Consider the following 25,630-nt stretch of genomic DNA (forward strand, 5'->3'; position numbering starts at 1 on the left):
CTTTATATAATTACTGTATGAGTGTTTCTTGTGGGTTTTTGGGGTGGGGGGAGGGGAGATTTGTTCTATGATAAGTCTTCTGTCAGAGTATAAAAATCCTCAGGAAATCTCAGTGTATGAAGATCCTCAGGAAATAGTCTAGGTTTTTGCTGGAATCACACTGATAATTTGGGTAGAATGGACTTTTTGAAAATGATTTTTGACTCTTCATATTGATACTTTTAGTATGAATCTCAATTTATTTAATTTCTTTTTCTCTTTTATGAAAAAATTCACCTTTAAAATGGTGAGACGGTGGTATCCATCAGCCTGGGTAAATTAAATTTTTTACAGTAGTAACTTGTGACTATAAAATATGTTCTATCTTTGGTCAGTTTGACCCCAAGTTCATAGTATTTCAAGTTGCTATTAAACAATTTATTATTATTTAATAATTATTTATTAGTATTATTTTAAATTAATACTAATTTATTAGTAGCATTTTAAATTAAACAGTACTTTATTTTTATCAGTTACCTAATTACCAAGTACCCTAATATTATGATTTAAATTATGTCTTCTCTCATCACTGACGTGTGTTCCCTCTGTAAACAAACATGTGACTAAATGCTAAGTATGTTTCTGAGGCCTCCATTTTTTTCCCTATGGGATATTTTGTCTCTTACTGCACCTATACCATGCTGTCTTAAATGATACTAACTTTCTGACCTTGATTGGTAGTAAGGTACATCCTCCTAGTGTATTTTTTTCCTCTTTGGTTATATTATGAGTTTTCTTGTATTCATATTCTTTCTTTCAAATAAACATGAAAATCTGTTTGTCAGTGTCCTCATTCAACTTGTTGGATATTTTAAGAGAAAAGGCATTGACTATATAGATCAAATTGAGATGTGAGATGCTTCATACATGGATTCATCTTACTCATGAACATGGACCTGATATTCATTTAGTTATTCACATTGACAGGTTGAAAGGACACTTTTAGGGCATCTATATTCATCTAAAGATATTTGCCTGTAATTTTATTTTTTTGATAGTGTCTTAGTCTGACTTTGGTATCAGGGTGATGACTTTAGGAATGTTCCCTCCTCTTCAACCTTTCAGAAAACTTTGAGAAAGATTGGTATAAGTTCTTCTTTGTGTGTTTGGTAGTATTCCCCAGTGAAGCCATCAGGTCCTGGAGCTTTGTTTTCTGGGAGTTTTCTTATTACAGATTCTATTTCACTTCTAGAGAACAGTCTGTTCAAATTATATATTTCTTCTTGATTCAGTTTTAGTGGGCTCTACATTTCTAGAAACTTGTCCATTTCTTCTAGGTTGTCCAATTTGTTGGGTTATAATTGTTCATAGTATTTGCTTATAGTTTTGTTTTTTGTTTTTGTAATTTCTGCAAGATCAGTTGTTATTTCTCCTCTTTCATTTCTTATGTTGATTATTTTGGTCCTCTTCTTCTTAGTGAATCTGCCTAGAGGTTTGTTTATTTTGTTTATCTTTTCTAAAAAACAGTTCTTAGTTTTATTGATTCTTCTATTTTTTTAAATCTCTATTTTGTTTATTTACTTTCTGATCGTTTTTATTTCCTTCCTTCTGCTGACTGTAGTTTTGTTTGTTCTTTTTTTTTCTCATTCTTTCAGGTGGTAGGTTAGATTGTTTATTTGAGAGTTTTCCTGTTTTGTTTTGTTTTGTTTTTTTCCCCAGGAAGGCCTGTATTGCTCTGAATTTCCCTTGTAGGACTGCATCCCATAGATTTTGTATGGTTGTGTTTTCATTGTTATTTGTCTCAAGATATTTTAAAATTTCCTCTTTGGTTTCATCATTGACCCATTGGTTTTTTAGTAGCATGTTGTTTAGTCTCCACGTAATCATTTTGTTTTCTCGTTTCTCTTTTTGTGGTTGATTTCTACTTTCATGCTGTTGTGGTCAGAAAAGATGCTTGAAATAATTTCTAGCCTCTTAAATTTTTTGAGGCTTATTTTGTGTCCTAGTATGTGGTCTATCTTAGAGAGTGTTCCATGTGCATTTGAAAAGGTGTATTCTGGTTTTGGGGGATGTAGTGTCCTGAAAATATCAATAAAATCTAACTGTTCTATTATGTCATTTGTGATCTCTGTTGCCTTATTGATTTTCTTTCTGGAAGAGCTGTCCATTGATGTCAGCAGGGTGTTAAAGGCTCCTACTATTATTGTATTCCCATTAGTTTCTCCCTTTATGTCTGTTAGTATTTGTTATATGTATTTAGGTCCTCCTATATTGAATGCATATATGTTAACGAGTGTAATATCCTCTTCTTGTATTGATCCTTTTATCATCATATATTGTCCTTCTTTATCTTTCTTTATGACCTTTGTTTTAAAGTCTATTTTGTCTGACATGAGTGCTGCTATCCCCTGCTTTCTTGTCATTTTCATATGCATAAAATATCTTTTTCTGTCTCCTCACTTTCAATCTCTGTGTGTCCTTCATCTTAAAGTGAGTCTCTTGGACCACATTGTAGGCTATTGTTTTATTATCTAATCTCCCGCTGTATGTTTTTTTTGATTGGTGCATTCTGTGACATTTAAGGTAATTATTGATAGTTGTGCATTTATTATTTAAACCTTGTTTTCCAGTTGATTTTGTATTTCTTCTTTGTTCCTTTATTTTTCTCTTTGTTTTTCCTTTTGTGGTTTGATGGTTTTCTTCTGTATAATGCCTGAGTTGTTTTCTTTTTGTTTTTTTGTGAATTTATTGTATGTTTTTGATTTGTGGTAACCCTGGTTTTCAAGTATTTTAACCCATTTCTCTAGCTACTTGTTTTAAACTGGTAGTCGTATAAATTCAAAAACATACTAAAAACAATCTTTTTCTTACTCCCCTCTCCCACATTTTATGATTTTGATGTCCTCTTTTACATCTTCATGTTTATGCTTTCACTGTTCATTGAGGTTATTATCACTTTCACAAATTGTTTTTGATTTTTTAAAATTTACATACTGACTTATATAAGTGGTTTACTTTCCTATTGTTATGTTTTCTTTCCTGTAGATTCTTGCTTCTCTTCTATTTAGATAAGACATTTCAATATTTCTTTTATATAGGTTTAGTATTGCTGTATTCTTTTAGTTTTTTCTTATCTGAGAAATTCTTTCTCTCCTTATATTCTGAATGATAATCTTGCTGAGTAAAGTATGCTAGGTTTCAAGGTTTTCCCTTTCAGGACTTTGAATATAACTTTCCCCTTTCTTCTGGCCTGCAATGTTCCTGTAGAGAAATCAGGTGATAGTCATATGGGGATTCCCTCGTGACTAACTCTTCATTTTTCTCTTGCTGCTTTTAGAATTTTCTCTTTAACTTTTTCCGTTTATAATATGGCTTGGTTAAATATAACTTAACCCAATCTGTTTGGGTTCATCTTGTTGTACCCTCTGGGTTCCTGTACCTCAATATATTTCCTTCTTTAGGTTTGGGAAGTTTTCAGCCATAACTTCTTCAAATACACTTTCAATCACCTTTTCTCTGTCTTCTCCTTCTGTGATCCCTATTATGTGTAGATAGGCATGCTTTATATTATCCCATAAATCTCGTATGTTGCTTTCTTTTTTTATTTGTTTTTCTGTCTGCTGTTCTGATTGGGTAATTTCAATTTTTCTATCTTCCAGATCCCTTATTCATTCTTCTGCATTATTTAGTTTGCTATTTATTGCCTTTAACTCAGTTTCATCTCAGCAAATATTTTCTATTTTCGATTGGCTCCTCTTTATAATTTCTAGTTCCTTGTTACAGCCATTTGTACTTCTATTGATAACCTTTCTTAATTCCTCAGTATTTTTATTAGCTCCTTTTTGAACTTGGGGTCTAGTAGTCTATAGAGGTCAGTTTTATTGTTTGTTCTTTCAGGGGAATTCTCTTCTTTTAATTGGGACTGTTTCCTCTGCTTCTTCATTTTACTTATATTTCTCCAACTCTATAACTTTAGGGGAAATAGTTATCTACTGTGATCTTCAAGGGCTGTTTTTATGTGGGAGCATACCTGTGTAGCCTGTGTGAGTCTAATATTTTGGTGCGAGGGCTTTTTTTATTACTGATGGCTGCCACGTCTTTCCTCAGTGTGTGCTGACCATTATCCCCTTGATAGGGAGTGTGACCAGTGTTGTGGTGACCACAGCCTACACTGGATGTTGAGCATGGCCTCCTCTTTGCTCTTTGGCTGTCACAGCTCTATCTGGGGCAGGGTCTGCTCCTCAGTTGTTGGATTAGAAGCATCCAGATCTGGTTTTAATCTGTAATTTGAGGTAGGTGGGACTGGAACACTCCCACTGGGAGAGGAGCCACTGAGTATTCCTCCACAGGGGCTCTCCACCACAAAGTGAACTCTGTGGTGTCACCTGTCACCCATTGCATGCACTCACAAAGTACATTGTGGTTGGCACTGCCCTCAGCCTTGGGAATGCTTGCAATTGGCCCAGATGTCTCTTAGGCACTGAGTTCACAAAGCCACTGGCACAGATTCACTGAAGTTCAGCACCCAGGCCTGCCATAGTCATGCACCTGGACCTGGGGTGGGAACTATGCAGATCAGCTCAGACCCCAGCCCCACCTTTGCATGCACATACCCACAAAGTTTGCCACTGCTAACACTGGACCCAACCCAGCCATTGAATCACCAGTAATCTGCTTGAATGTCCCACAGGTGCTGCACTTACAAAGCCACTAGCAGTATCCATCAAATTGTCACAGCCACCAGGAATTGGCTCAGATTTCAGTCCCCCTCTGCATGTGGGTAACCCGCCAGTGCTTGCTTGCTCTCAGAGCTCATAGAGCCAGAGCCTTGCCCACTGTGAGCATGCTGAGAAGGAGGCTTCTATGGTGTGGCCCCACCCCTCCCCTCACTAATTAACAATGAGGCTTCTATTGTGGACACAGGCTCCATTCTTTGCACACACCTGGTTGCAGCCAGGACCACACTCCAGTCCCTTCAAGCTGTCTCCATGTATCCAACCTCAGTCCTCTCCCCAAGTCTGTGGGCTGAAGCCTGAATTTCAGCACCCAGTCCTTGTGCACACCAGCAGACATGCATCTGATGCTGGGACATGAAGTGAGGTGACCAGGGCCTCTGCGCTGGTCTCTCTCTGTTCTGCTGCTGCACTCTCCTCTGAGCCTCTGAAGTTCCCTATCTGTCCTGGCTGATCTCTGAGACAGTGAAGGGGGTTTCCAGGGTGAGGGAACCTTTCCTCTTTCATGGCTCCCTCCTAAGGGAGCAGATCTCATACCAATTCCTTTTCTTCCTTTCATTCTACAAAGTTATATGGTGATCTTTCTTGCAGCTTTAGTTGTATGAGATCTGTCAATGTGCAGTAGGTATTCTATGAAGGTTATTCCATGTGTAGATGTATTTTTGATGTATTTGTGGGAGGAGATGAGCTCCACATCCTTCTATTCTGCCATCTTGATCTCCACCTCCCATGGCATTAACTTTTAAAGAAAGTTTGTCTCTAGTTTATCCATTGGAATTCAATGCAGCTATCTTATATATAACATCTTTTTAAAGTCACTATTTTCATTGAGTGTGTGGGAACTGATCTAATAGCTATGATACTCATCTTTTACACAGTATGAAAAGTTCTGATTATTATGTGGGGAAGAAGTGAGCCAGCACAATTTTTCAAAAATTAACTGGGCTATCCCCACTCTGTTTGTGGGTCCTGATTGATGTCTCTACAATTGCTTAGAAAATATGAACATCTTAGAAAATTACTCTCTTTCGATATCTGTATCTCTGAGCAACAACTTTGATCATAAAAAGATGGACCATCTTTTATGATGTTCAGAAACAAAAAGGCTTTGGGGAGAAAGATACTGTTCTTAAGGCCTTGAGGGTCAAATCCATATCCAGAGGAGATCCCTAGTGACAGAGCCCTCTGAGTAGTCCTGTAGAAGTCAATGTTCACTGATCTTTTTTGTTTTTATCACAAAATATGAGCTGTTACAGGAAACAAACAAAATAGAACCAAGACAGAGGAATACAGGGTTGGAAAGGTAATGCCCAATCCTACAGGTACTGTTTGTGCCATGGATACAGCTGTAACTGAAACCTGTTCTTGATCATTACTATTAGGTGAGCTAAAGCCAGGTTTGAATTGTGTCCTTGTCATTTACATCCTAAAGAGTCCTGACTATGTTCACTGAATGTGTTTATTCTCTGAAAATTCAAGGACATTTATATGATGACCTGTTACTTACATTTTCAATAATATAAATTTCAGTTTCAAGAAAAGGAAACAAACTCTAAAAGTTTTCTTTCTCTTAAAAATTATTCCAAGATTAAAGAAATAAAAAAAACTAAACAAAATAAGTACATTGGATTTATATCTAGTCTAGTCTATATACCATCTAGTCCAGTATTAGACTAACAAACATAGTCTCCAGAGTAGAAAAATAATTGCTTTTTGCCCACTGAATAAGTTATCAGTATTACTGATGGCTTACATGTTTTCACAATTTTCTCCAAATAGATTGGCTCGGTCTTCTGTTACAGGTTACTACTATATGTTTATTTTTCAAATCCCTGTCTTATTTTATTCATTCTGTTTCAGTTATAAAAAGGCAATTATTGTCTTACCATGAATTTTGCTACATTTAATCTATAAACCTATTATCTAACATCTTTCACGAAATAAGTTGGCTTTTCTCCCACTTCCCCCCCATCTCAAAATAATCTTTTGGAGATCATAGGTCAGATAGTCTTAATGCTGAAAGGATTATAAGAACAATTGCTTTATTCTGCATTCATCTTTGTGAATACAAAAGCCTAAATCTATAAAGCACTTTGTGTGTATGTTTAACATTATGTTCCTGGTTTATTATTATTGTTTCATTGTTAGCTCTGAAATTCAAACTTAACAAAGTATCGAATTGAAGAGTATTACACAGAAAACTACGATTAAAATAGTATTTATATTTTAAAAATAAAAAGTACTTATTTTAATTGTATTTCTTTACTTTATTTTGCAGATCAGTACACATTTTATTTCTTTTGAAATGAATGTACTTATCAATTCAAGGGAAATAACTCTCAAATTAGTTACTATCCATGTATACATCTTTTGGTGAGCTTAAGTTGAAAATTTTGTACTGAATTTCAAAGGATTGTGTTTTTATCTAGGGGTGCAGATATCTCTTTGAAACAGTGATTTCATTTTTTTGGATAGATGCCCCAGAAGTGTGATTGCTGCATATGGTAGTTCCATTTTTAATTTCTTGAGGAAACTCAATACTGTTTTCCATAGAGGCTGTACTAGTTTGCATTTCCACCAACAGTATACAGGAGTTCCCTTTTCTACACATCCTCACCAGCATTTGTTATCTCTTGTCTTTTTGATAATAAACATCCTAAAATGTATGAGGTCATATCACACTGTGGTTTTGATCACATTTCCCTGATGATTAGTGATGTTGAGCACCTTTTCATGTAGCTGTTGGCCATTTGTATATCTTCTTTGGAAAATATATATTCAGGTCCTTTGCCCATATTTTAATTGGGTTGTTTGTTTTGTTGTTATTGAGTCATGTGCATTCCATGTATATTTTAGGTATTAACTTCTTATTGGATATGTGGTTTGCAAATATTTTCTCCCATTCCATAGGTTGCCTTTTCATTTTGTTAATGATTTTCTTTGCTGTGCAGAAGCATTTTTGTTTGATGCTTGTTTATTTTTCCTTTTTGTTGTCTTTTGTTGTCAAATCCAAATAATCATTGTCAAAACGATTGTCATAAAATTTACCCCCTATGTTTTCTTCTAGGAGTTTTCCAGTTTCAGGTCATATATTCAGATCTTTAATCCATTTTGAGTTGATTTTTTTATGGTGGAAGATAGACGTCCAGTTTCATTCTTTTGCAATTGCTGTCCAGTTTTCCCAACACCGTATATTGAAGAGACTATCCTATTTCCTTTGTATATTCTTGGCTACTTTATAAAAAATTAATTGACCATATATTATATTATATTTCTGGGATATCTATTCTGTTACATTCATGTATATGTCTATTTTTATGCCAATGCAATACTCTTTTGATTACTATGGCTTTATAATATAGATTGAATCAGGAATTATGATGCCTCCAGCTTCATTCTTTCTCAAGTTTGCTTTGGCTATTTGAGATCTTTTTTGGTTCCATACAAATTTTAGGATTATTTGTTATATTTCTATAAAAAATGCCATTGGAACTTTGGTAGTGATTGCATTGAATCTGTAGATCACTTTGGGTAATATGGACATTTTAACAATATTAATTCTTCCAATCTAAGGACAGGGATTAACTTTCCCATTTATTTATGTCTTTTTCAGTTTCCCTTCAATGTCCTATAGTTTTCAGCATATATTTTGCCTCCTTGGTTAAACTTATTCCTAAGAATTTTACTATTTTTGATGTTATTGTAAATGAGATTGTTTTCTTAATTTCTCTTTCTGTTATTAATTTATTAATATGCAATTAATTTTTTGTATATTGATTTGTCATCCTGCAAATTTACTGAATTCATTTATTAGTTTTAACAGTGTTTTGGTGGAGTCTTTTGGGTTTTCTATATGTAATATACTGTCTGCAAATAGGAACAATTTTACTTCTTTCTGATTTGTATGGCTTTTCTTTTCTTTTCTTGTTTAATTATGTTGGCTAGGACTTTCAGTGTTATGCTGCATAAAAGTAGTGAGAGTGGGCATCCTTGCCTTGTTCTTGATATTAGAGAAAAAGCTTTTAGCTTTTCACCATTGAGTATGATGTTAGCTGTGATTTTGTCATATATGACTTTATTATGTTGAGGTACATTCCTCTATACCCAGTTTTTTTTTAGAGTTTATCATGAAAGAATGTTGAATTTTGTCAAATAATTTCTCTGCATCTATTGAGATGGTCTCATGATTTTTATCCTTCCTTTTGTTAATGTGTATATCTCATTGATTGATTTGCAGATATTGAACTATCCTTGAATTCCTGGACTAAATTTCACTTGATCATTATTCATGATTCTTTGAATGTACTGTTGAATACAATTTGCTAAATTTTGATGTTTTTTACATCAAGTTTATCAGAAATATTATCTTATAATTTTCTTTTCTTATAATTCCTTGTCTGACTTTGGTGTTAGGGTAATGGTGCTCTCATAAAATGAATGTGTTAAAATGGAAGTGTTCCCTCCACTTTTGCTTTTTGGAAGTGTTTGAGAAGGATTGGTATTACTTCTTAAATGTTTGATAGAATTCATCAGTGAAGCCATCTAGTCCTGAACTTTTCTTATTGGGAGATTTTTGATTACCAGTTCAGTCTCCTTATTAGTAATTCATGTGTTCAACTTTTTCTATTTCTTTATGATTCAGTCTTGGAGAGTTGTATGTGTCTAGCAATTTATCCATTTCTTTTAGGTTGTCAAATTTGTTGGTGTATAATTGCTCATAGTAGTCTCTTATGATCCTTTGTATTTGAGTGATATCAGTTGTAATGTCTCCTCTGTCATTTATAGTGTTATTTATTCATATCTTCTATCTCTCTCTCTCTCTCCCCCTCTCTTGTTTTCTTTTAGTTAGTCTAGCTAAAGTTTTGTCTCTCTTGTTTGTCTTTTCAAAAAAACCAATTCTTAGTTATAATGATCTTGTCTATTTTCTTCTTAGTTTTGTTCCATTTATTTCTGATTTAATCTTTGTTATTCCTTTCTTCTACTAACTTTGGACCTAGTTTGTTCTTCTTCTAGGTCCTTAAAGTATAAAGTTAGGTCATTTAACTGAGATTTTGTTTCTCTTACTGTAGGTTTCTTAATGTACCAACTTCCCTCTTACAATTTCTTTCATTGCATCACATAAGTTTTGATATGTTGTGTTTCTATTCTCATTGCCTCAAGATATAGTTTGATTTTTCTTTTGTTTTTTTCTTTGACCCATTGTTTGTTCAAGAGCAAATTGTTTAATCTTCACATATTTATGAGTTTTCCAGTTTTCTTCTTATAACTAATTTCTAATTTCATACCATCTTTTCACAGATGCCTTTGTTTGGTTCTTTATAAGAACCCCCAAATCTTGAGATTCCCCACTTAATATTTCTTTCATGATATTAATATAAAATAAATGCATTAAATAATTAGATTATTGGCAGAGACATTAGATTATCATTCACTAATTTTACTAACTCGGTAAATATTTATTAAAGCTGGAATAAGCCAGAAATTGGGCAAGTTGTTGAGAATTCAAAGATGAAGACAGAGCTCTTGGCCTAGTGTAGTTCTCATTTTAGTGATGATTATATTAAGGCAATTTCTATCAGAATGTCTGGTTTCCCTCTCTTCAGTATTCTGGCTGTTATACTGATGATTGTTTTCTTTTACAGAGAAGCTACACTGGATCCCTGTTATAACATTATTTATTGACCATGAATAATGAGTATTGATTAATTAGTCAATTAATTTCTCTACAATTAATTTTGTAAAGCAAGGTTTACTATTAGCAAAATTGAAGCCCACTAAATGGAGATTGGTTACTAGAATGTCAAAAGGACTTATCATTTTTCCTCATAATAAGTGATACAATTCCATGTGTAATGGAAACTATTATGATGACTATTACATAACTTTTTATTGTTTTTAATGCTACTTAAAAACATAGTGCAACAAAGTGTAATTGTGTTGGCACCTCTACTTTCTGGTTACTCCTTGTAGTTTCCTGATTGTCTCCAACTATGCTTTTGACTCCTTTAAACTGTGGATGATCTGCTTAGATTCTCTCTTTCCACTCTGTCCTTCTTGATTACATATCTACTGTAATCTAATATGTCCATTCCCTACCTTGCCAGCTCAGTTACTTCTTATTTTACTTTTTATAGCAATTATCTTTATCTGAAATTATCTTGTTTGTACATTTAACTTATTTTCTGTCTTCCACACTAAAATATAAGCTCCATTAGAGGGTCCTTGTCTGTCTTGTTCATTACTATATCTCCAGCACATAATAGATGCTCAAAAACTATTGGTTGAGTGAGTGAATTGAGGAACGAATGAGTCAGAAAAGAATTTTCTCTGAAGGATACAGATAGAAAATACAGATCATGGCTTCAGGATACTCACTATCCAGTTGAGGACACAAGATGTCTACATATGAAAGTGTGACTAGGGTGTGATTTTCATAACTGACAGGGGACTGCTGTGGACGATCAGGGGAGAGAGCCATCACTGGACATGGGCCTAATCAGAAACAGCTTCATAGAGTACATATAACTTGCTTCTCATGGAGACTTCTCCCACAAAGCTTCCTGAAATCTGGGATCTATAAATGAGGGGTTATTTCTGCTTGAGAGACCAAGTAGGACTGTACAGAGGAAATGTTCTCTATGACCCTACCCTACCAACCTCTATAAGTGCAGTCCAATTCCTCACATCTAACTCTTGCCTGAGGGCTTTTGAGTTTGCTGCCTCATTGACCTGGAGTGTTCTTCCCATAGATAAAAGAGTTGACCCTTTATCTTCTAAATCTCACCCTAGATTACACTCTCTGAGAATACAGGTTATATGAAAATTTCTTGTCTGTGTTTTAAAAATCTTTATAACTAGAATGGAAGCTCCATGGAACACTGATCATCTGTGTCTTGTGCTTTGCATTATACCTGATACCTAACACAGTGCTGGGAACTGTGTTTTTAATAAATGAATGAATAAATGATTTCAAAGAATGGACTTTGGAAAAAGTGGTGCAGGCAGGAGGAGATTAATGTTACAAAGATGAGGACATACCAGGAGATTAGAGGGCAGAAGTCGAAGCTTATAGATAAGAAACAACTTGAGTAGACTGCAATATAAGGAAAAAGAAGTTTAAAATTAATTTAATAATTTGTTTGCAATTCCATTTGGAATACATATGACTTTGACTCTTAATTTTTAACATTGCTTTTCTCACATTTTGTAAAAATTTTATAACATGTAACAAAAATTGGTTGCTTTAATTAATACATACGAAATTAACATTGGCATATAAGTTAAATAATATAGTTTAAGTAATGGTATAATATATTTAAATTTTCATTGCTTATTTCATGAACTTTGCAAGAAAATATGTTGATGTATAATTCAAACTATTAATGGTAGTATCAAGAGACAAACCTTATCTTCCATTTGATGTTCTATAGCTCCCACTGTTCAGTAGTCTACTGAGATAGATTACATATATATTTCTATACTTAAATAAGGATATATCTTACACCTATATAAGAATATATTTTAGTTTGGCAGAAATTTTTCCTTAAAGCTGTACCATAAATATCTTGTAATTGTATCTGATTATCCTCTAACATATTCTTTATTACTGATCTGTTACTGATCTTTATTCACCAGCACACAAAAAGATATTTGTACATTTGCCAAATTTGATATCATAAAGCCTGACTATAATATTGCTCTGTGATTACACCACACATCACACTGGGTTATAGGAAATCTTTCTGATAATTTTTATGTCAACTCTCCAAGGATGGGATGAAATCCAAAGCACACCTGCTATGATGCAAATACGCATAAGTGGTCACTCATTGCTAGTGATAAGCCACCATAAAGAAGTAATATTTCTTTTAAATTAAAAAGCCACCCAAATTAATGTAACTTTTAGTACTAAAACTTATCATCAAAAGAAGGCATACAGATAACATATAGAACATAAAAAAGTCTAGCCAAATTAACAATCCAAAAATGTAAAGTAAAATGAAACAAAGATACTATCTTCCATAAAATAAATTAATATGTAGAAAATTAATAAAAGTTAAAACCCAGTGTTAGAAATGGCTTGAGGTAATGTCCATTTTACCCTTTCAGAGGGAATGTGACAAATTTTAGGAAGTCAGTTTGACAAGATTATCAAATGTTTAAAATACGTACATAATTTCATTAAGAACTTGTACTTGGTGATTTATCACTGAGGAAAAAATCTTGACATCACAAAAAGCATGAATATTTTATATAGTCATGCATACAATAGTGAAAAAGTATAAACAGCCTACAAGTCCATAGTCCACACAATGAAATACCTCAATGCCATTAAAAATATCTTGAAGTATGTTTAATAATATATAAAACTGACCATTTATTGAGTGTACAAAATATATATATATGCATAGAAAGTTTTTTCTGTTTATCCTGAATTTCTAAATTATGTATTATATGCATGGATTATTTTATAATCAGAAAAAGTAGACTACTATTATTTAAATTTAGAGCATCGTGCATGTACCTCAAATAGTCCAAAAAATACAGTGTATCTAAATTTAGATCAAAATTTCATAAAGTAAATTTCAGAAAACTTTTGTTAATGCACATTATTGGGATTCTCACTGCATTGGTTCATTTGAATTATATTAATCATTCCTGGATTTATGCAGGGCTTGGTTTGTGTGACTCATGGATTTTATATAAACAATTTATGGTAAAAACTTAATATTTTGACCCAAGGGAAAAAGTTATTTTCTGGTATCAAAATTGTTCTTTGTTTGCAAATTTTAAAACTATAAAATGTAGTTTTTGTAGTGCATAAAAATTTCACCATTTATTTCAAATAGAAAATAAAACATTTAATATACATGCACTTAATATCAATTTTCAACTCTTAAAAGTGGGAAAAAATTATGACCCAGGAAAAAATTGGGACAGTATTAGCTTAAAACTAAAATTGCTCATTCATATTAAATAGGCTAATTAATTAATTCATATTAATTAGGCTGCTTTTAAACAAACCTATATTTGACTTGATGAAAATATATCTTATATGATATTGTCAGGGGACAAAATTTTCCACCCCAGGGAGATCTTCAAGATGGCAGAGGAGTAAGACGTGGAGATCACCTTCCTCCCCACAAATACATCAAAAATACATCTACATGTGGAACAACTCCTACAGAACACCTACTGAACGCTGGCAGAAGACCTCAGACTTCCCAAAAGGCAAGAAACTCCCCACATACCTGGGTAGGGCAGAAGAAAAAAGACAACAGAGACAAAAGAATAGGGATGGGACCTGCACCTCTGGGAAGGATCTGTGAAGGAAGAAAAGTTTACACACACTAGGGACCCCCTTCACTGGCAGGGACAGGGGGTGGGCTGGGGGGAAGCCTTGGAGCCATGGAGGAGAGTGCAGCAACAGGGGTGCAGAGGACAAAGCAGAGAGATTCCTGCACAGAGGAGCAGTGCCAACCACTGCTCACCAACCTGAGAAGCTTGTCTGCTCATGCGCTGGGGCAGGTGGGGACTGGGAGCTGAGGCTCAGGCTTCAGAGGTCAGATCCCAGGAAGAGGACTGAGGTTGGCTGAGTGAAGACAGCCTGAAGGGGGCTAATGCACCACAGCTAGCCAGGAGAGAGTTTGGGAAAAAGTCTGGACCTGCGAAGAGGCAAGAGACCGTTATTTCAGGGTGTGCGAGGAGCAGGGATTCCTTCCCTGTGTATCCACAGAAGGCAGAGCACCATCTAAGTGAGCTCCAGAGATGGGCGTGAGGCAGGGCTATCAGCTCAGATCCCAGAGATGGACATGAAAGGCTAACGCTGCTGCTGCCACCACCACTGCAACCAAGAATCCTGTGAGCGAGCACAGATCACTACCCACACCCCCCTGGGAGCCTGTGCAGCATGTCACTGCCAGGGTCCCAAGATCCAGGGACAACATCCCCAGGAAAACACACGGCACGCCTCAGGCTCTTACAATGTCGTGTTGGCCTCTGCTGCTGCAGGCTCACCCCACATTCCAATTATGACTACCGTACCCCTCCCTCTCTCCAGCCTGAGTGAGCAAGAGAGCCCTAATCAGCTGCTGCTTTAACCCTCTCCTGTCTGGACGAGGAACAGGTGCCTGAGGGCAACCTACATGCAGAGGTGAGGCCAAAACCAAAGCTAAATCCAGGAACTGGGTGAACAAAGAAGAGAAATGGAAATTCCTCCATGCAGCCTCAGGAGAAGCAATTAAATACCCACAGTCAAATTGACGGACCTGTATCTATGGAATACCTGAATAGACAATGAATGTTCCCAAAAATTGAGGCAGTGGATTTTGGGAACAACTGTAGACTTGGGGTTTGCATTCTGTGACTGATTTGTTTCTGATTTTTACGTATAACTTAGCTTAGTTTTTAGTCCTTGTTATCACTGGTGGATTTGTTTATTGGCTTTGTTGCTCTCTTTTTTAATTTTCTTAATTTTTATTCTATTATTATGTTTTTTTTCTTCTGACCCATGTGTCTGGCAGGGTCTTGGTGCTTTGGCCAGGTGTGAGGCCTGAGCCTATGAGGTTGGAGAGCTTAGTTCAGGACATTGGACCACCAGAGACCTCCCAGACCCATGTAATATCATTTGGCAAGAGCTCTTGCAGAGGTCTCTGTCTCAACACTAAGACCCAGAACCACCCAATGGCCAGCAAGCTCCAGTGCTGGACGCCCCATGTCAAACAACTAGCAAGACCGGAACACAACCCCACCCATTAGAAGAGAGTCTGCCTAAAGTCATACTAAATTCACAGACACCCCAAAACACACCACCGGATATGGCCCTTCCCACCAGAAAGACAAGATCCAGCCCCACCATCAGAACACAGGCACAAGTTCCCTCCACCAGGAAGCATACACAAACCACTCAACCAACCTCACCCACTGGGGACAGACACCAAAAACAACAGGAAATACGAACCTGCAGCCTGCAGAAAGGAGACCCCAAACACAGTAAGTTAAACAAAATGAGAAGACAGAGAAATATGCAGCAGATGAAGGACTAAGGTAAAAACCCACAAGACCAAACAAATGAAGAGTAAATAGGCAGTCTACCTGAAAAAGAATCCAGAATAATGATAGTAAAGATGATCCAAAATCTTGGAAATAGAATGGAGAAAATAAAAGAAATGTTTAACAAGGACTTAGAAGAGCTAAAGAGCAAACAATGATGAACAACACAATAAATAAGATTAAAAATTCTCTAGAAGGGGGCTTCCCTGGTGGCGCAGTGGTTGAGAGTCCACCTGCCAATGCAGGAGACACGGGTTCGTGCCCCAGTCCGGGAAGATCCCACATCAGTGTGGCTGGGCCTGTGAGTCATGGCTGCTGAGCCTGTGTGTCCGGAGCCTGTGCTCCGCAACGGGAGAGACCACAACAGTGAGAGGCCCATGTACTGCAAAAAAAATTTAAAAACCCAGAAAAACAGACTATAGTGGTAGCGCTAACTTCTTTTCAGTTCAAACCTCTGAACTTCCAATTCCCCTTTTTGCTCCACCCTCTGGCACCTCAGTATTGTAAAGGAAAAAAATGCTGCCTGCCATATCTGTAAACAAAGGATATTGCAGCCATCAAGACACAATATTACAGGCTCACCCCACTGGTGCACTCTGAGGAGACTCAGGATGAGAAAGCACAGGATAATGGCCCCAGGTAGCTGAAGTGCATATCAAAGGAATAATTTCAGTGAGCCCAGACTCTTACATCTTCTCATACATAGGAAGGTGCTAAATTCCTTAACTTGAGATGTCTGGCTTTCTTTAATTAACAGTAATCTTTTGATGTTCCAACTACCTGGTCTTTGCTGCAAAAACTCCTATGTATCCTGGCTCCTTGCTTACCTCTTCAGAGTGGTCCCTTAGAGTGGTCTGAGAGTCCTGTCTCCTGGGCTTGAAGTCTGCAGAAAGTCTGTCGAATAAAATATAACTCAACTTTTAGGTTGTGTATTTTTTTTCAGACAACAGTTTTGACATAGACACCAACTCCACGTAATGACAGAGTTATTGTTAATAATCCTTGAGAGCAGGCATTTGCATTCTTGTTTCTTGGTGCTCTTTGAATGGTATTTTACTGTGAAGTTGCTTAAGCCATTTCACTAGTAATCCTGAGTCAACTTGGTGGTGTGTTCTGAGTCCTGATGTTACAGGTTACAGGTCCAGTGGACCTACTCTGGGATCCTTAGCCCGTGTGACAACCCTTTGTCTTGGCCACTGCGTTCTTTTTCTGCTCAGATTTGCACAACCAATAATGAAACTGGTGCTGAGTCTGGAACAGCACAAGTTTTATTCAACGACCAAAGAATGGAGAAGTGAGAATTTAGTTTGCAAATCAACTCTCAACTCAATTCGGGCAGAAACACCATATATATTGGAGGGTTGAGGTAAAAGGGAGGAAATTGAAAAGAGAGGGAGGAATATTGATGACTTATCCAAGAAGAGGGGTATGGTTTGGACCCAGAACTGATGCAACGCTCTTTCTCTGTCCTTATATGGACATTTCCAGCTGTCGTCATGGCAACTGCACTGGTGGGTATGTCATTTAACATGCTAACGCATTATATTGAGTGTATAATGAGGCTCAAGGTCTACTGGAATTAAAATCTTCCACCATCTTGGTCCTAGTTCTAACCAGTTCTTGTTTTTCTCTTTGCAGCTTCCTCCTGAAACTTAGATAAGAGAAATTGCTTTCCATTCAAGGGAGGGATAGGGGAATGATTCTGGGGCAACAGCCTTGGTAACACTGAGTCATGTTGTTGTGGACACATTACTATATGCTTTTCTCAATAATAAAAGTGTACACCCAAAGAGTAAATTTTGTTGTATGAAAAAGGAGTTAAATTTGCCAACTTGTTGACTTGTATTTCTTTTGTTCAAGAGGTAGATTGCGTTTGAGAACAAAGATTTACCTGTGTTGGCTCAGGCACTCCTCAGCCATGTGAGGATTACATACTCAGATTCATCAGTTCAGTCTGATAAATTGTACTTATATACTGTAATGATACATTTAGCTGATGAAATCTTTTTCTCACACTTGTTGTGTTAAGCTTTTACACCGAATGGGAATTTTTTTTTTTTTTGCAGTACGCGGGCCTATCACTGTTGTGGTCTCTCCCGTTGTGGAGCACAGGCTCCGATGCACAGCCTCAGTGGCCATGGCTCACAGGCCCAGCCGCTCCACGGCATGTGGGATCTTCCCAGACCGGGGCACGAACCCGTGTCCCCTGCATCGGCAGGCGGACTCTCAACCACTGCACCACCAGGGAAGCCCCTGAATGGGATTTTTTAAAACCTCAAATATTGCTTAAATACCACTATCCAAAATTACCATTAGTTAATTTATGGCAAAATTATACATCTTTAGACAAAAATAATCTTCCGTTTTGCTTTATTTTTTATCTCTAGGTGTAGTTTTTCCTAATTTTAGTCTTCTTTTTCTTATTTTCATATTTCAAATTCTGTAGTGTTACTGGAACCATTTTTCAGAGTTAAAAGCTTCTTTGATATTTACAGTAATTATGTTAAATTTAGGTTTATTAACTATTAATATACTGAGAAAAATGGCTTTTCCTCTATTGATAATAAAAATGAGAGCCTATTAACACTGGTATTTTTATTACCTCAGTTTATTACTTCTCTTGGATAACTGGATCAATATTCTACAAAAAAAATACTTTTGTGGGGGTAGTAATAATCCATTTGTCTTCCTAATAAGTGTCTTGAAGCTCTTCACGCTGCACACCAAACTAGTTAACATATATAAAACAATTCTTTCTGATGCGAATTTTGGACAAAAATACCTATAATTATGTAAGACCTTAAATATCATTTTGATAATAAAACAAAGCTCACCTTGTCACAAGCTAGATTACATTTTTCCTGGCACATTACAGTATGAAATATATACTATACTGTGCAAACTAAAAAATATCACTTGCATCCAGTTCTACAAGAATGAAGTCACTAGCCACTGTACTTGCTGACCTTTAACACACCCTGAAAGTAGTTCGGGGTTGAGAGCAGGAATTAGGCACTCTTTGCTTTGGAAAAAAACTGACAGAACAGGTCTTCAGATAATTAGATATTTTCAGGGGAAAATGTTACAAGCCCAATTTCTTGCATCTTCTCATACCTAGAAAAAGCACTAAAATCATTAATGGAGACATTTGCTCCTAGTGACTAGCAGCAACCTCCTACTGAGTTGTATGATTGATTGCATGCACCCCCTTCACCAAAACCATATATATACTGACCTTCCCCCACCTCTTCAGAGCAGTTCTTAAGAGCTATCTAAGAGGCTATCATTCTTTTTTCAGTCAACAGCTGTAATATATATGATAGCCATAAAAACCCAAGGACACTTTAGGGAAATTAAATAAAACTTGGCATGTCGAATAATTAAAAAGAGTAATATCCATGAAAAACATTATTTAAATATTTCTTATGATTTTAAAAATTATTTTAATAATAGATTGACATGTATCTTCAGTTTTGGGGGAAAAAGGACATATGTTTATTTTGTCCTTCAGCATTCACAGGCAAATTCTATATATATTATGTATCATAAACCCAAAAGTTGGTAAATGATCCAATCATTATCTTCATGAAGCTTCATAATTAGAAACCTGAGTGGCAGAGGAGAGTTGGAGATGCTGACAGGAAAGATGTAGTTATAGAGGAAATCACCCAATCCAAGGGCATGCAGACCTGGCTGACATGGCTGTTTGGGCTTCAGTAAATTTCAGTTTTGATGGGGTCTTTGAGGAGTCATGATATGTAGAAGATTGAAACTGGTCTACATTCAGCAGCAACATATGTAGAATATACATTTATTGAAGAAAGTAATAGAAATATATTAAAACATATAGATTTATAATTTAAAGTAAAAATTATTAGGCAGTAAGCCTACAGGCATTTTTGTAACTTTTTTCTCATTTACTTTAATATAGATAAAAATAGAAGAAATTACAGAATTATAGAATTATTTGTCACAACACTATTACATATATTAGTAACATTTTATCATATTAAATTTTAAAGAGAAAAAAGGATTGTTACTCCATATGTTTAGAATCCTCAATTTGCAATTTTTAAGGGATTACCTTCTTTGGTACTACTTCTTCAGTACTTTGAATTTGTGGTGCTGGGGCTTAGGACAGGTCACTCCAAAACATGCCAAAGTGGCATCTTGATTATTTTGAAGTAAAGTTATTTAAGAAATGGCCAAGGCAAGAGAGCCCCTTGACCCTCCTCTTTGTCTCCCTGAAAGCAGGAAATAAATCTTCCATGAAGGACAACCTTATGACCAGAGATAGAGAATTTAGGGCTGAGAAGAATGTACAAATCAACCTTATCGCTTCTCTACTAATTTACTACCCTAAGCACAACTCTGTTTAGATTCTTCACTAATTAAGCACCCACAGCCTAAATTTCTTTGTTCTGTCAATTCTTCACAAATGTATTGTTTCTTTGTCTAAAAAGTATAAAATCTGCCTGCTCTGGTCACTTCTTAGCCCCATCTTTATGAGAACTTTGTGCAAACAAATTAAATTGTGTTTTTCTCCTGTTAATCTGTTTTGTGTCAATTTAATTATTAGACCAGCCAAAATAACTAAAGAAGGTTAAGGGTGAAATGTTTCCTGCCTCGACAGTAGCACAATAGAACTAGTATTTTGAAACCAATTTGCTCTTTACTTCATATTTTATAAACAGTTAGTATTTGCAATTAAGACTCTTCAAAAGCTGTAAGGATATTCATATTTTACCCATAAAAGCCTTGGATTTACTGATTTGGAAGTTTTTTACTTCATTTAAATTTGATTATTTTTTCTATTTTACTTAACAAATTTTATCCCACCGCATTTCTTACGTTTTTGTTTTTAAACATTTTTTTGGAGTATAATTGTTTTACAATGGTGTGTTAGTTTCTGCTTTATAACAAAGTGAATGCTATACATATACATATATCCCCATATCTCTTCCCTCTTGTGTCTCCCTCCCTCCCACCCTCCCTATCCCACCCCTCTTGGTGGTCACAAAGCACCGAGCTGATCTCCCTGTGCTATGCGGCTGCTTCCCACTAGCTATCTATTTTACATTTGGTAGTGTATATATGTCCAAGCCACTCTCTCACTTTGTCCCAGCTTACACTTCCCCCTCCCCATGTCCTCAAGTCCATTCTCTAGTAGGTCTGAGTCTTTATTCCCGTCTTGCCGTTAGGTTCTTCATGACCATTTTTTTTTTTTTTTTAGATTCCATATATATGTGTTAGCATATGGTATTTGTTTTTCTCTTTCTGACTTACGTCACTCTGTATGACAGACTCTCGGTCTATCCACCTCGCTACAAATAACTCCATTTCATTTTATGGCTAATATTCCATTGTATATATGTGCCACATCTGCTTTATCCATTCATCTGTCAATGGACACTTAGGTTGCTTCCATGTCCTGGCTATTGTAAATAGAGCTGCAGTGAACACTGTCCCACCACATTATTTGAAAGTGTTAAAATCTGTCTTACTAGATTTGTATAGTTTAGATATAAGGTATTTAGAGAACATTTATTCATTTATTTGTTTATGAATATTTATAATAATGAGTATTTATTAAACATGTACATAATAGACTTTATACAAGTTACTAGAAATATGCCCTTGTATATGTATTGTTTATACTCTACCTGGAAACACAGTATCAACATATGTGGTGGCTGTCACAGTGAAAGAGATACTATTCTCAAATTTAATAGAATTTGTTCTATTTCAATATTATAAAATAACTAAAATGTGGTGCTAGAACCAGGGCAACTTCATACGTACTGTGATTTTAAGTTCACAGTAAGACTTTGACTCTCTCACCCTCACCCAAACACTTTTCTTCTTTGTTTTAAGATTACAACTGCTATTTCTATTCAAGCTGGTTGACTAACTCCCCACTCCCACCACTTCACAGAATCCTATTGAAATAGCAGCAACTAAGAACAAAGGGGAACACAGTGTTACAAATACTGCAGGGATGGAGAGACATGACTAGCATACAGGATATTCACTTCACAAGCAGTTTTGGAAGAAAAGTCACAGATGAGCTCATTTTGCTTTAAAAACCACAGGTAAGAGCCCCCTCAGGAAATTGTTGCAGTGTCTAGGTACCTATCTTTGACAGGGATGAAAGGGCTCTGAGCTCAGAGTGGGCAGGTATCAGAAAGAGCGACTTTTTTCCCCAGCATGGCTTCACTTATTGGTACCTAAATGAGAATAGTAGCACAAGACAATTTTTAAAAAAAATTCTGTTAGCATTGTCTCCAAGAACAAGTTGCAAGAGTTTCAAACCTTCACTCAGTCTTCTATTGACATTTAGCTTGATATTGACAAACATACCTGAGTACAATGATGTGTTAATATTGAAAGAGTGCACCAAATAATGACATGTCTACTGCAGGAAATTGTGGGGTAATGCAGACAGTCTGTGCTGGATCAACAATTATCTATGCCTAGTATTATGACAAAAAGTGACTGATTTAGGCATTATAAATTGAAGTACTCCTCTGGCTGAACTTGTTCTTTGCACATATTCCTTCATTGTGACAAGCACTGATAAACAAAGGTGCTGTTTTCAATACAGACTGTTGATTATTGACTTCAGATACACCAGTGTTTAAGATGGCTCCCTGAAGTTATTCTGCCTGGCATCTAGGATCCCTTCTCAATATGCCAGTTGTGAGAATGATCAGTGGTTCTGCACCCCAGGCATATTGATCTGATGTTTAATTTTATCAAATATTTTTTTGAAACCTCCTCTCTGCTTTTTAGTCTAGTCACTACATCTAATCAAGTTATGTGGTCAATGAGAGTCTATTTTTCTTATCTCTCCCAGAACTGTTTTACATTATCCCAAGTAAATAACATCTTCCTGTGGGTTTTCTTATATGTGAAAATAAAGTTTATAAAATTGGCAAACTACCTTTAGAATTTTATTTCAACAATTAAAATATTATGCATTTCTATAAAAATGCACATCATTGCATTGATGTCTTCCATTCATTTTTGTAAGAGGCTATTAACCAAAATTTCAGAAATGAGGACATGTTTGAAATAAAAAAAGTATTTATTTTGGGGGTTGTTAGGACTGCAGCCTAAGAGACACAGAATCAAGAAGCACTTGAATTGTATTCTGCTGGACTACAATATGCGGGAGGTTTATAAAGGCAAAAACCACAAGGTTACAGTTAGTTACATGAATTGTTTATCAAGAATTATAATTGGAGCTAGCAAGAAGTAAGGGTACTTGTTAATCAGGGTTGGTTGGGGTCCATTATGGTTGCATAGTTACAAGGAGAGACACAAATTTGCAGTTAGCAGATATTTTTAAAAAGGCTGGTGTTCTTGGGTTAGGAATAGTTCACAGAAGGTTTAACTTCTCAGTGGTGTAGGGACATGTCTGAAACCAGATTCTCAATGGCTATTTGACTCCATTTTTGTGTGCCTGAATGATGATTCCTCCATTATAATTTCAATTTTGTCACAAAGGCTATTGTCAAAATCATATATAAGTACCATTTCTTTATTCCTAGAAAGTGTTTACATTTCAGAAGCACTTTCTTGTGTTTTTCTCAGATATTCCCATGAAGAAATTTGGAAAGAAATTGAAATCTGTCTGTGGTTGTGACCAATCCACCTATGAATAATATAAATTTCTCCCCATTAATTGGTCATTCCAGTAAGGCTAAGAAAAGCACAAAAAGTTACTAGTGTTTCTTACCAATCACGGCTTCTGGAGTCAAGCTCTGATACTTACATCCTGAATGTGCCAGGTTGTATTAATTTGTGTGAACCTCTTAGGTCACTGTGACCCTACTACTAAGTTTTTTTTTTTTTTTTTACTACTAAGTTTTATTGGCAGCTGCCACATGCACGATTGTTGGTTGGCTTTCCCTAAAAATTTTCCACACTATCCATCCTGTTCTGTCTTCATTGCAACTCTGTCATGTGTTTCAGGAGGCCCGGTGCATGCTAATGTTCAGCATTCTCCAGCAGGAGGCTGCCCTGCACTCCTGTTGGGGACCCTATACCCTTGCAAACTCTGTGGCCGTGACAGGCTTTGTGGTTGCTCCATTCTACCTCCATTCTATTTTAACCAAATCTGATCTTTCTGTTCCACCTGACACAACTCTTGCAATTGATTTAAGGTCCCTTTGAAAATCTGTGTGGTCTTCACAGCAGGGGTGGGCGGGAATGATTCACAAAATGAATGTAACACAGAGCTGGGCAGATGGGGCCCACTGGGTTTCAGAGTTTGGTGAAATAGCTCCTTTAGGTTATATCTGTGGCCCTCATTCTGTCTCAATAAAATCCCAGGTGTTACTGGCCTGGTGAAGAAACCCAGGGCCTATGGTTATTGTAGATTCTGGGTTTGCTCCTTTGAAAAAACCCAGATATGTCAGTGGACTTCAACATTTGTATTATTCACCCCATTAGAAAATGGTTTTTGAGGGTGCATCTCCAATGTATGTGTATTCATTTATTTGTAAATTGTATGCTTATAGTACTGCTCTATAATTTTATGTGATTATAAATATTATGCAAATATAAAGTAATTTTAAAATGATGGGATAAAAGAAGTATGAATTAAAGTTTTTATATTTTATTTTCTTCCTATATTCCAGTGTTCTGTCTTGTTCAGCCACCTCTGGTTTAAACACTACCTTGGAAACCACGACTGTCAGTGAAGCTTCCCTATGTATGAGGCAAGCTTGTGATGGAGGGGAACAAAGCAGGGAAGGTATCTCTCAGAACTGGATTTGGTGTAATGTTGATGTTTAAAAATCCCTCTTCCCCTTCTAATCTGTTATGATTACTTAGAATTTCAGTAGCAACACTGAGAGAAATATACACTTTCCATAGTGAAGTTTATCCAAAGAGATGTGATGTAACTCTGAATTTTGAGGTGGGCCCGAAAATTCCAACATACCGGGGTATGTACTTTATATTATTCCCTCCCCTAGAGTATGGGTAGGACTGTGAATATAATGGATTTCATGACTGTGATTATGTTTCAAAGGTGAAGGGATTTTAAAAATGTAATTAAAATCTGAAATGAGAGGACTTTGAGTTAATGAAAAGGGAGATTATCCTCACTGGGTCTGATCTAACTAGGTGAGCTCTTAAAAGGAGTTGAGTCCTTCCTGAAGAGAGAGATTTGAAGCAGCAGAGATGATTTTCTGTTGGCCTGTAAGAAACAAACTATAGAATTATGGAGAAGACCCTGTGGCAAGGAATAGCAGGCAGTCCTGTAACCTCAAGGAACTAAATTCTACCAACTGCCAGGGAGCTGGGAAGAGGACTTGAGACTCAGATAAGATAATAGCTCTGGCTGACACCTTGATTTTAGCCCAGTCAGATCCTGAAGTGAGGACCTAGTTAATGTGTGTAGACTCCTGACTCATGACAACTGAGATCATACATTTTGTTATGTTTTTCTAAACTGTTAGATTATAGTAATTTGCTATGCAGGTATAGAAAATTAACACAAGAAGTAGAAAACATCATACAGCATTGCTATTACATGAAAGCTAATAAAGTCAAGTTTCTTTCATATTTCCTTTAAATGACAAATTACTTATCAAGAATATTTTCTGTACTTTGAAATCTTTGTGACAGCCTGCATAGGGTGTTGTTTTCTAGTTTTGTGCATTGAAATTATGATATAATATGTAACATGCTCTGATATTTTGAAAGGTTTTATTCTAAGGATATCTATCAACTGAATTATCAGTGAAGTTATTCTTGCAAATAGATTGTTTGGAGTAACAAAAGGACTATTTGGCTTGAGTTATGAGATGTGGATAGTGGGTAAATGTGTGATTTGGAGAATATCTCTATGCCTC

The 25,630-nt window shown here is 36.0% G+C and overlaps 1 long non-coding RNA gene across 1 annotated transcript in view; it reads left to right on the top strand.

The window, feature by feature from the left end:
* LOC132523816 (uncharacterized) overlaps positions 1 to 25,309 on the top strand; it is a 52,077-nt gene extending 26,768 nt beyond the window's left edge. Inside the window, exons 2-3 of the long non-coding RNA XR_009541655.1 lie at positions 21,639 to 21,856; positions 24,410 to 25,309. This is a non-coding gene — a long non-coding RNA (uncharacterized LOC132523816). The remainder of the gene's footprint in view (positions 1 to 21,638; positions 21,857 to 24,409) is intronic.
* The last annotated feature ends 321 nt before the right edge of the window (positions 25,310 to 25,630 follow it).

Source organism: Lagenorhynchus albirostris, chromosome 7 (assembly GCF_949774975.1).
Source record: "Lagenorhynchus albirostris chromosome 7, mLagAlb1.1, whole genome shotgun sequence".
NCBI lineage: Eukaryota > Metazoa > Chordata > Mammalia > Artiodactyla > Delphinidae > Lagenorhynchus > Lagenorhynchus albirostris.